This window comes from Propithecus coquereli, unplaced genomic scaffold (genome assembly GCF_000956105.1).
Source record: "Propithecus coquereli isolate 6110/MARCELLA unplaced genomic scaffold, Pcoq_1.0 Scaffold299, whole genome shotgun sequence".
Classification (NCBI taxonomy): Eukaryota; Metazoa; Chordata; class Mammalia; order Primates; family Indriidae; genus Propithecus; species Propithecus coquereli.
The window spans coordinates 919,201-930,708 of NW_012148607.1; positions in this window are offsets into that span (position 1 = coordinate 919,201).

Consider the following 11,508-nt stretch of genomic DNA (forward strand, 5'->3'; position numbering starts at 1 on the left):
ATCTCTGTGTGGGCATCAGAAAATGTGGGTTCTGGTCTCAAGTCTGCCTGTGGCTTACTAGGTGACATCAGATGAGAGCCTGTTTGTCCCCATTTCAGTGAGTGAACCACACACAGTCTAGGAAGTGCTCTCCAATGTGCAAACCACGGTGTGTTTGAAACCGCCCTTTACACAAATCGATAAGGGGGTGTAAGGCGAGAACTATGGTAAAGGCCTAGCTAAAAATAACCATAATAATTCGTCACTATAATTGATGCTCTGGAGCCACGCAGCTGGTGGTCGTAGAGATTCTTAACTTTCTCCATAGATAACATTACCTTTTTGAAACCTAAGGGTAGGTTTCGTCCTTACAGGCTCTCTGAGCCCGACCCGCGCTTGTGCCCCGCGAGTCATGACGTTGAAGGCTGTGTGCGCGTTGAAGGGCGACGCCCGGTGCAGGGCACCATCCACTTCGAGCTTGAGGCCCATCGCGAGGCCGCACTCGCGCACCTGTGCAGGCAGCCGGGCGGGGCGGGCCTGGGCCGCCCTCGTCACGCCCCCGCCGCGCCCACCCTGCTCGGTGCCTTTGCCCCGCTGCGATGCGGCGCCCGCTAGGTGCTGAGTCACCCGGCGGGCGGGGCGCGGCGGTGTATGACGGAGGCCGCCTTGGGGCTGGGCCTGGGCCTGCTCCTGGGCCCGGGTCTTGGCAGGAGTGCCGGAGTGGGGTGGGGGCGGCCGGGCTGCCGCTTCGAGGTCTGTGGGCCAGCGTGGACACTTCAAGTGTTGGAAGCGGCCGAGATCCTTCCTTGCATGGTCTGTTCTTGCTCCAGAGGGTCCCTCTGTTACCGAGTTGCGCAGTACGGGGCTCATTCTGCCCTTGAGATCCCGAGTGGCGAGTGCGCCGGGGCCGCCTGGGCGTCCTCGCATCGCTCATGCCTTTGCTGCTGCTTTTCCATCTCGTGCACTCTAGGTCTCAGGTCTCCGTTTTTGTACAGCTCACCAGCTAAGAATGTTTTTTAGGGTTTTAAAAGTCTGTGAAAAACAATACGCAATAGGGACCATATGTGGCACTTTACAGGAAAGTTGGCTGGTCCCTGTTCTAGGTCATGGCCAGGCTGCAAGGGCAGAGAAGATGGCCTTGGACAGAGATGTTTTTCTCCTTCGAAGCGCCAAAAGCCAGCGATCTGACCCTTTTGTTTGGGATTCTCCAGGACAGTGATTCTCAACTCTGGGTGCACAGTACACTTATTTGGGGAGCTTTTAAAAAAATACAGATACTAGGGCCCACCCCCAGACAAATTACATCAAAATCTGTCCCGGTGCAGTATGAGCATTGCTATTTTTTAAGTTTCCGTAGTGATTTTAATGTGTACCCAGGATTGACAACTGAGGACAGCGGGTGGGGTTTGGATTTGGAATTTAGGAGACCTAGAAAAAAAAAGAAAAAAAGAAACCTAATAGTAGTTTTTAAGATATCTTCCAGGCCCTGCATTCCAGTGAATTGGTTGACCTACCCAGAAAAGCAGCCCATACCAAGAAACGGACTCCACTGGAACTGTGACCCCAGGGACTGAAACAACACAAGAAGATGATGTCTACGCCCCTGTAATTTAGCCCCAATTAACAAACCTAATTGCCTAATCCCTTGCCTGCCAAACTATCTTTAAAAACCCTGTCTCCCAGATTCTCAGGGAGGCAGATTTGAGAAACTCTCTCCCGTCTCCCCGCTTAGCACTATGCGGAATAGACTCTTTCTCCATTACAACCTCACTGTCTCAGTACGCTGGCTCTTCTCCGTGCAGCGGGCAATACAACCCAGTTGGGCAGCAATGTACCAGCTCCAGCAACTTTCATGCTGCATCTCACATGCCCTCAGCCTACCTTTCCGCTCCGACCATTGTCATGGCGGCCAGCTGCACACAAGTGTGGCCTATTGGCACTTCATCTCTTGCTTTCTGCCCTAGGATTTGCCCGCTGCTGCCAAGTGGATTAACCAGAGGAGCCTGCTCGGCCATTCTACCACAGGTAGACAGACCTGCTCCAACCAGCGTGCTAAGCAATCTCTGACCAATGGAAAACAAGAGAAGAGTGGATAAATAAATACTCTCCAATGTCCCAGGCAGGCATCCCTGGGGTGCATTCTGTGCAGCTCCTCAGAGGATCCCCAGCGTGACTAGCTCTGTCATCTCCTATAGATAACAGCTTTGTCTTCTTCCCTGCAGGCTCTTCTCAGCCCCTCACTCCCAGCTCCTGGGCTCACTACCTGCAAACAAGCCTTTCCCTCCAGCTCTGAATTTTGGTTATGTGGCTCTGTGTGGATGGGAGGGTGCTGAGGTGACAAGGTTCAGAAGACAGGGGTGAAGTTTACTTGCTAATTCCAAATACATGTGCTAATCCCATTTTATTGCACTGATAGTGTAGTAAACCCTGAGTCATTTGGCAGCTCTTAGAGCCTGGTCCTGGAGAACCATGAAGCTTGGGAATTACCATAAATACACAATTTCCCAGACACCAAGAAAAGAGATATGGGTATTCTCAGTTGCTTCAGAACCAGTTGTGGCGAAGGGGTGTGTTTGGCACGTCAGAGAAAACTTCTTCTGGCATCCCAAAAGGATTAACTTCCTTGTCTTTCTCCCTCTCCTTCTCTCCTTTCTTCTCTTCTTTCCTCCTTTTACTTCCCCACCCCCACCCCCACTAGGGATAATGACTTAGCACTTTCTCCATTGTCTGTCTCCTGGGGACAGCTAGCCCAGCTGGCAGTCTGACTTCTGGCAGACAGGGCCTCTGCCCCCTTCTAGAGCAGCCCAGGTAGGGGGGCATTTTTCCCTATGTGGGTGGCTCTTCAGTCTGCCCCTCCTGTCCTGTCCAGCCCCATTTGGCAACTTCCAGATACAAAGCTCCACGAGTTTCTGCTCTCAGGGGCCTGGCCCATAGCGTGGCATGCAGATCACTCACTGTAGAAGCCTTGCGGGCCCCTGTGCCTCCTCATCAGACATGCTAGCTGCCTGGGATGGCAGGAGCTTCAGTCAAGGGCATCAGCTTGGGTTTCTGACTGGCCTGAGATGTAAATCCAACCCTGAACAAGTTCTTAACCTCTCTAAATCTCAGGTTGGTAACTTGTGGAACAAAAGTTATAATAGTATCTACTTGATAAGGTTAAGGAGGGTTAAATGAGATAATATTTCTAAAGTTTATAGCTCTCACATTGAGAGCTCAGTACATTTTAGTTTAATATTCATATCTGTAGTTGTTTATGGATGGGTGGTGATCAATAAAAGGAGAATGGGTGAGATAGCCTCTAGCCTGGACTCCAAGCTTCCTTGCCTTCTGCACATCTTGTTTTCCTGAGATACACTTGGCTTCAGTGTAATTCCAGCTGCCCCTGGTCTCTGAGCTTGGGTGTGTGCGAAGTGCAGGGAGAGGGAGAGGGAGAGATCTGTGGAATGTGAGCAGGCCAGACAGAATCAGGAGGCCTGGAAGCTGGCCATGTTCTTCTCAGGTATTGTCCCAGTAAGGCAAGCCAGCATCTGCTTCCAGGGCAGCCGGAGGGCCTTTGGCTAAGGGGCCAGGATCAGGTCCCTGGAATGAACAGTTTGGGGGTGTGCTGGGCAGTGTATTGGGCTGGAGAGCTGAACTGCAGGATAACCTCTGCCATGGACTCACTGTGTGATCCTAGGCAATCAGGTTTCTTCTCAGGTCCTCAGTCTACCCAGCTATTTAATGGGAGAGTTGAACAAGGTCCCATCTTACTCTAAGATATGGCATTTGAAAGGATCTGACATCTTAGAAAGAGAGCAGAGTTAGCACAAAATCATAAGTGGGTGAGAGTCTGAAAGCAGTTGAGAGAGAAGCAAAACCAACTTTTTTGTCTCTTCTAACCCCTAATCTCTGCCTACCTAATACTATGCATTCTATACCCAAGGCACTTCCTCCAGGAAGCCATCCCTGAGACCACCTTCACTCCCACACTGCTGTGCTTGGCTGTTTGTGATTCCCTTCCTGCATTTAGCATGCTATATACAAGTACATTTGTCCACAAACCTCCCTCCCCTCATCCTCCATCTCAGTCCCCCAAGGCCCTCCAAGACCCATCCCCCTCCTCAAAGGCAAGGGCTCATCCAATTCAACTCTCTGGTGGCCCATCACTCAACACAGCACCCAGTGACCATCCCAGTGTGCCTGAGACTGAGAGTTTCCCAGGACACAGGACTTTCAGCGGTAAAATCAACAAAGCGTTGGGCATACTGCGTTGGCAGGTCACCCGTTGATCCACAGTTGAGTCAGGAAGTGCTTATTAAATTAAATTAAGAGGAAAGAAAAAGCACAGGAAACTTGTTAGCAAAAGAGGTGGCCTTTTTCTCATGAATTTTAATCTCAGAGAGACAGGGTCCAGAAATTGGTAGGTCTTAATAACATGCCAAGGCTTCGACAAACATATGCAGAACTACAGACTTTGGAGGGCGTTTTCTTGAGCATGGTCTCTGTGAATTCTCACACAACCCTGTGAGCTTGTTAAAGAAGGAAACCTAATCCCCAGCTCACCAGCCACTGAGGTCTAGAGAAGTTGACACATGGAGTAATATACCAAATCCATGCAAGAGGAGACTCAGGATCATGAAGATGGCACTTCTTCCTAAAGTATAATAATTCATAACTTCAGTTTTATTCTAGACAAAATCCCAGCAGGAATTTTCATGGGACTTAATGAGATGATCCTAAAATTCTTATGGAATAATAAAAGTCTAAATATGGCCAGAAAAATTTGAAAAAGAACAAGAGTGGACTCGCCCAAGACTCACTTTAAAGCTATCATCATATGAAAAAGTGCAGTAATGGTGCAATGGGACAGAAAGACTAATAATGATATTGAAACTTCATATATGACAAAAGTATCATTACAAATCAGTGGGAATAAGAGAAATACACAATAGATGGTGCTGTGACTACCGACTGTCCACATGGAAATGGGGAAAATTCCAAACATTAAATTTTGTTTAGGTCTTTAGGTTTTTAAAGCTTTAAAACTTTTAGAAGAATATCAAAGTATAAAGGAAAAAAATTGATGTATTTGACCACATTAAAAATCGATAAATGTCACATTAAAACTTAAAATCTGTGTATGACAAAAGATATATTAGCATAATAAGCAAAATTAAAAGACAAGTTACAGACTGAATTGGATATTCACAAAACATGTAACTGACAACAAATTAGTACCCAAAATATATAAAGATTTACAAATAATAGGCAAAGGACAAACATCCCAACAGAAAAATGGGCAAAAAGTATGAAAAGGCAATTCATAGAAGAAACTTCAATGACCCAAAACATGGGGCAATGTTCAACTTCACTAAAAACCAGGGATATGAAAATTTACTCCACAGAGGGAGTCCTTTTCACATCCAACGAATTAGCAAAAATCTTCAAGTCTGACAATATCACGTGTTGAAGATGTGGAGAAACAGAAGCCCTCATATATTTCTAGTAAGAGTGCAAGGTGGACAGCAATGTGGCAACGTTCAGGAAATTTCCAGAAGCACAAGACTCACCACCCAGCAATTCTTCTTCTAGCCACGCACCCAATTCCTGTGCTTGCACCCGGAGACCACGCAAAGGTGTTCCTCATAGCAGTGCTTGTAATGGTAGAAAAAGTGGAAACATCCAAATTTGCCTCAGTCAGAAAGTGGATATGTAAACTGAACAATCCCTACAACGGAATGCCATAGGACAGTTAAAATGAATCAACCAGTCTACATATATCAACATGGAGAAATCTCAAAAACGAAGCTGGGCGGTGGGGGTGGGGAAGGAAGTTGCAGGAGCACATAACCATTTATGTGAAATTTAAAACACAAAAAGCAATACTATGCATTACACACACACACACACACCCCATATGTAGAAAAAGTATAAAAACATGCATGGAAACAATACATACCTGCGGGGAATGTGGCCAATGTTCCCCACAAAAAACCGGGTCCCTTTGGTAGAGTTGCAAGGGATAAGAAAATAATAGAGAAAAATGGAAAATGGAAGAAATGAAAGAATACACTGAGATAAAGATATAGTTTTATAAGTTTATAAAGATTATAGGCAAAGCGGGAGCTCAGGGGGCTTAGACCTCTCCGTGGGTCTCAAAAGCCCCAAATGAGGTCTTATATGGTAACTTATAGGAAATAGTGAATAATTGCCAGGGGTAACAGATTTACATAACAGCAGATAGTTCCTCTCAGGTTAACAGATTTTCAAAAGGCTTTTACAGAAGGCTTCTACAGATTCTTTAACTAATTCTATTTACGTGAGCAAACGGTTACAAAGTCTTTCAAAGGTTAATTTCTAAATTCTAAGATAAGTTTATCATTTAAACAGAGGGGTTAAACAGAGATATGTAGGCTCCATGTTTATTAGGTTATTGTGAATGGAGACAGGTAGTCTAGAGTGGTTTAAACAAAAGCTTTGCTTTTAGCCATTCGGGAAGCTGTCGTTTCCGGGGAGCTGTTTGTTCCAGAGGGCACTCCATTGTCAGCTCTCAGCCTATAGTTTTTAACAGATTCACTTGTGCTCTACAAAGCAAATCCAAACCTTTAGGTCTGAGAAACGTGGCGCCTTGTGGGATACAGCCACTACTGCCTTTCAGAGATGCCCTTCCAAGTATAACAGCATTAGAAATGCAAACCAACACGTTCACATATTCCTTCAGGGCAAAGCTCTGCAAAAGTCCTAAGACAAATCCTGTCCCCAAACATGTTTAATAGTAATTCATGGAGCAACACATACCAATTTCAGGTTAGACTTTTGTGGACAGAGGGAGGGAACAGGGACAGGAGATCAGTGCAGGGTTTTAGCTGTATCTAGCATTTAATTGCTTTCAAAAGATAGAGAGGGACATCTGAAACAGATAGGACAAAATATTCACATCTGTTAAATATGGGAGGTAGGTTCATAGGTTTCTGTTATATTATTTTCTATGTTGTCCGTTTGTTTGACATCTTGTCTCATAATTTAAATGTTAAGTTTGAAACACCCCCTTCGTGGGGGTGGTGTGTCCAGTGGCTCTGCTGCGGGGCTTGGAGCTGCAGTGGGAGCAGCCCCACATGAGACGTTTTAGCAGTAGTGGTGGTGGCAGTGACCCTCAGAATCTCTTGAGCTTCTGGTGGCAGTTATGGTGTCCTCATGGCTCCAAGGAGACCCATCTAAGCTAAGCATAGCCAGAAGTGGTCTCTTGACCCCAGCAATCTCCTGGGGATTTCCTAAAATGTCACAGTAGCGGGAGCCCCAGGGAGGAGCAAAGGGCACTCTCAGAGATTAGGGAGGTGGGAAATCAGCCATCTCACTGGAATATTAAAAGGAGATATAAAGTAAGTAGTGCCACTTCCCTTTTGCCTTTTTTTGTTTGTTTTATTTCAGGATATTATGAGGGTACAAACATTTTGGTTACATTTTATGTCTTTGCCTCACCCAAGCGAGGATTAGAAGCATGCCCTTCCCCTCTACAATGCTCACTGCATGGAAACTGCTAGAAGAACCCATTCCCAGCTTCAGGGCCTCAGGCTAAGAAACACTTTCTCTTGCTGAGATGACCCAGAGGGTCTTGGTGGAGCCGGGAGGAGAGCTCAGAGTCCTCACTCCCAGCTGACCCACAGCTGCCATCTCAGCAAACTCCCAGCACCCCACCCTCCCCAGCATCAGGGAAGGTTCTGGTTTAGTAGTAGAGTAGGATTGTTGCCCAGAGTCTCCAGGTACAGCACTTGGAATGAAGACAGCTCTCTCTGCCACAAATTCCCTGAATCCTCCTTCAGAACCCAAGATCCCTCCCTCAAATTTGCTATCTCCAGGTGCATGTGGGACAATGTCCCCATCCTCACCCCACAGCTCTTCGGCCTATGGTCAGTTAATCAGTTTCCTACCATCAGAATTACAGAGCTCAGAGCTCAGAGCCTTAGCAATAGTCTTTCAGTCTCTGGATAAGTCCTGGGGAGGAGAGGGACCTGGCTAGCAAGTCTCTGAAAGAGCAGGGAAGAGAACTTCATTCTCTAGACTTGCACAATCACTGAGGCTGAAAGTCCTCAGACAGAGCTGGAAGCCCTGAGGGAAAATGGCACAGGGCAGGGAGGAGAGTAGTCTGAGCCATTCTGGTGATGGAGCCCAAAGTGAGGAGACAGAGCTCATGGGATGGGGTCCTTGGAAACTGGGAGGAGCCCGAGGGTCCTGAGCTCTGAGGCCCAGAAGGCGAGGTCCTAGGGACAAACTCCATCAGCCTTCTCTAATTCTCTAGGTCTGCCCAGAGGGTACAACCCAGAGCAAGCTCCAGCTCCAGCAAAGCAGTGGGGAGCCAGCAGGAGTTCACACGGCTGATGTCACAAAACTGACAGGAGACCGTCACAGCAGAGTCTGGCAGGCATGGTCACAGTGGCTGGCCACCCTCTTGGCTTCATCTTTTTCCCCAGTACTATGTATGTTACCCAGATGTAATGGCGGAGAAGCAGCCTGTATTAGTCAGGGTTCTCCAGAGACACGTACTAAAAGAATCAATACATAGAGGAGGCAGATTTATCACAAGAAATTTACTTGTGGAGACCGACAGGTCCCAAGATTTGCAGTTAGTCCCAGCCTGCAGGCCTGAGAACCAGGAGAGGTGATAGTGTAGTTCCAGTCCAGAAGCCAGTAGGCTCAACACCCAAAGACAGGAAAAGTGATGTCCCAGCTCCAAGGCAGTAAGGCAGCAGATCCCTCCTATTCAGCCTTTTCATTCTCTTTAGGTTCTCAACTGAATGGAAGAGACCCACTCACATTAGGGAGGGCAGTCTGCCTTGCTCAGTCTACCCATTCAAATGTTAATTTCATCTAGAAGCATCCTCACAGACACACAGAATAATGCTTGACCAAATATATGGGCACCCCATCACCCAGTCAAGTTAACACATAAAATTAACCATCACACAGCCTCTTCATGCAGAAGCACAGATGGCCACAGAAGCACAGATCTTCAGCCACCCCTTCTCAGTCTCCTTGCTGACTCTTTGCTCTCTGTATTAGTTATCTGTTGTTGTATAACAAATTATCCCAAAACTTAACAGCTAAAAACAGCAAACATTATCTCATAGATTTTCTGACAGTCAGGATCTGGGGGGCAGTTTGGGAGAATGTTCTGGCTCAGGGTTTCTAATGAGGTTGTAGTTGAGCTGTTGGCCAAGTCTGCGGTCATCTGGAAGGGCTGGGGCATCCACTGCCAAGTGCACTCACACGGCTGTCAGCAGGAGGCCTCAGTTCCTCCCTCCCTGGGGCTGCTCCCAACGTAGCAACTGGCTTCCCCCAGAGCAAGGGATCTGTGAGAGCGAAAGCACGAGAGAGCAACCAAAAAGGAAGCCACATGTCTTTTATCATTTATCTCAAACATGACATATCATCACTTCTGCCATATTCTGTTGGTCCCATCGTCGAATGCTGGCACAATGTGGCAGGAACTACATAAGGGGGAGAATCTCAGGAGGCAGAGACCATTGAGGGCCATCTGAGAGGCTGACTACCACAGCCTCTACCAGACCATCAAATGTTGGTGGCCTCAGGGCTCTGTCTCAAGCCCCTTCCTTTCCCTCTGCATTCTCTCTGGAGGCAATTCCCTACTCCCATCTATACTTGAGCCACTCCCAAGTTTATATCTCCTGCCCAAACCACTCCTGTGAACTCCTTTTATCCATACCCTGGCTGGACACTCCCACTGAGCTGTCTCCCAGGCACTGCAAACTCAGTATGTCCAACATTCTTACCCCAAGCCAAACCTGTTACCTACCTGTGTACCGCATTTCAGGAAGTGGCCCCATCATCCACCCCTTTTCTCAAGTAGAATTTGGATTTCCTCCCAATCCAGTCTGTCCATGTGTTCAGTAGGCTGTACTTTCCAATGAGCTCTCAAATCCATCCACTTCTTTCCATCCCACTACCACTTCCTAAGTGCACCCCACTATCATGTTTACACGAACTACTGCAGTGGTCCCCTGACTGCTCCTCCCAAACCCACTCTTGTTCCCCTCAAATGCACACCCCATGCTGCAGCCAATAGTATTTCCAGAATGCAGATTCGACCATGTCACTCCTCTGCTTAAATCTCTTCCATGGCTTCCCTTGCCCCTCAGCTGAAGGAGGAAGTCCTTCATATGCCCCCGTAGAACTGCTCGGCCCAGCTCCTGCTCCCCACTCAGCTTCACCCTCTTCCCCACCCTCCCTTCGGGATTTCCAGGGCTATCTTCTCCCTCTTGCCTTCAGGCTTCCCACGTGTTCTTCCCTCAGCCAGGAATCGTCTTTCCCCTCTCTTTGAAGAATCTCAGTCATCTCTCAGTTCAAACATCACTTCCTGCAGGAATCGGTCTATGAATTACTGAACAAAACTGGGCTTATCTGTTTTCTGTACTTCTGTGGGGACTTGCCCTTATTTTTCATATCTCTCAGTATATTTTCACTTGCTTATTCAATTCACTGTCTCCCTGACTAGAATTTAAGCTCCATGGGGAAAGGGACCATGACTGTGTTCTCCCACTGCTATCTCCCCGGCACTTAATAAATACTAGTTGAAGCAAAGAAGAAATGGAGATGAGCACTGAGTTCCGAGCCATCAAGAAATCTACAAGGATGAAAAGTATCCCCAGGATTCAGGATTTAGGAAGTCATGGACCTTGGAAGGCACCATGTCAGTGGAGATGGAGGTAGAAGCATAATTATAGTGTGTTGGCACAGAAGAGCATTCAGGGTGTGTGGATAACTCTTTTAAGACCCACCCGGATAAGAAGTGGAGGGTGGAGATTTGGGTGATGTCTGGAAGGAATGTGGTGTCAGGTGCCAGCTGAGGGTGTTTTAGGGATTTGAGAGGGACTTAGATACATTTACAGGATAGAGAGAACATAGGAAATAGAGAAGAGAGGGAATAACCAACGACACAAGTCCAGGAGAGATGGGAGGGATGGAGTCTATGGCACATGTGGAGGGGTGACCTTAAACAAGAGGAGGGACCCCTCACCCCCTGAAGTTGGGGGAAAGGAGCTAAGGATGAGTGTGGACATTCACAGGTTTGTGGTTGAGGGTAGAGATAGGATTTTAAGAGAGTCCATACTACATATTAAGAAAGAAGAAAACATCCATTTTAATGACTGATTAGAGGTGGAAGATGAAAAAAAAGAAAGAGGTAGGAATGTTTCCAATGTTATTGACTTGAACGCCTGAGTTGATGGTGGTGCTCTTCTCTGAGAGAGAGAAGACAAGAAAAGAAGCAGGTCTGAAGAGGAGAGGTGAGGAAGAGGGAGGGGGCGAGAGATGATAACAGCAGATTAGCCCAGTGAGTTTGAAGAGGGGTGCCGTCCACACGTAGATGCTTGTTACTCAAGTCTTTAACACAAGATGGAGCCTGGGACGGCAGTAAAGTTTTGGAACTGTATCCATTCAGAAATGGGAAGAATCAAGGGTGCTCTGGGGATCCAGACAGCAGGAACTCGTGGTCAGTCTCACTGGGACACTGCTGCCAGGAAAAATCATCTCAAA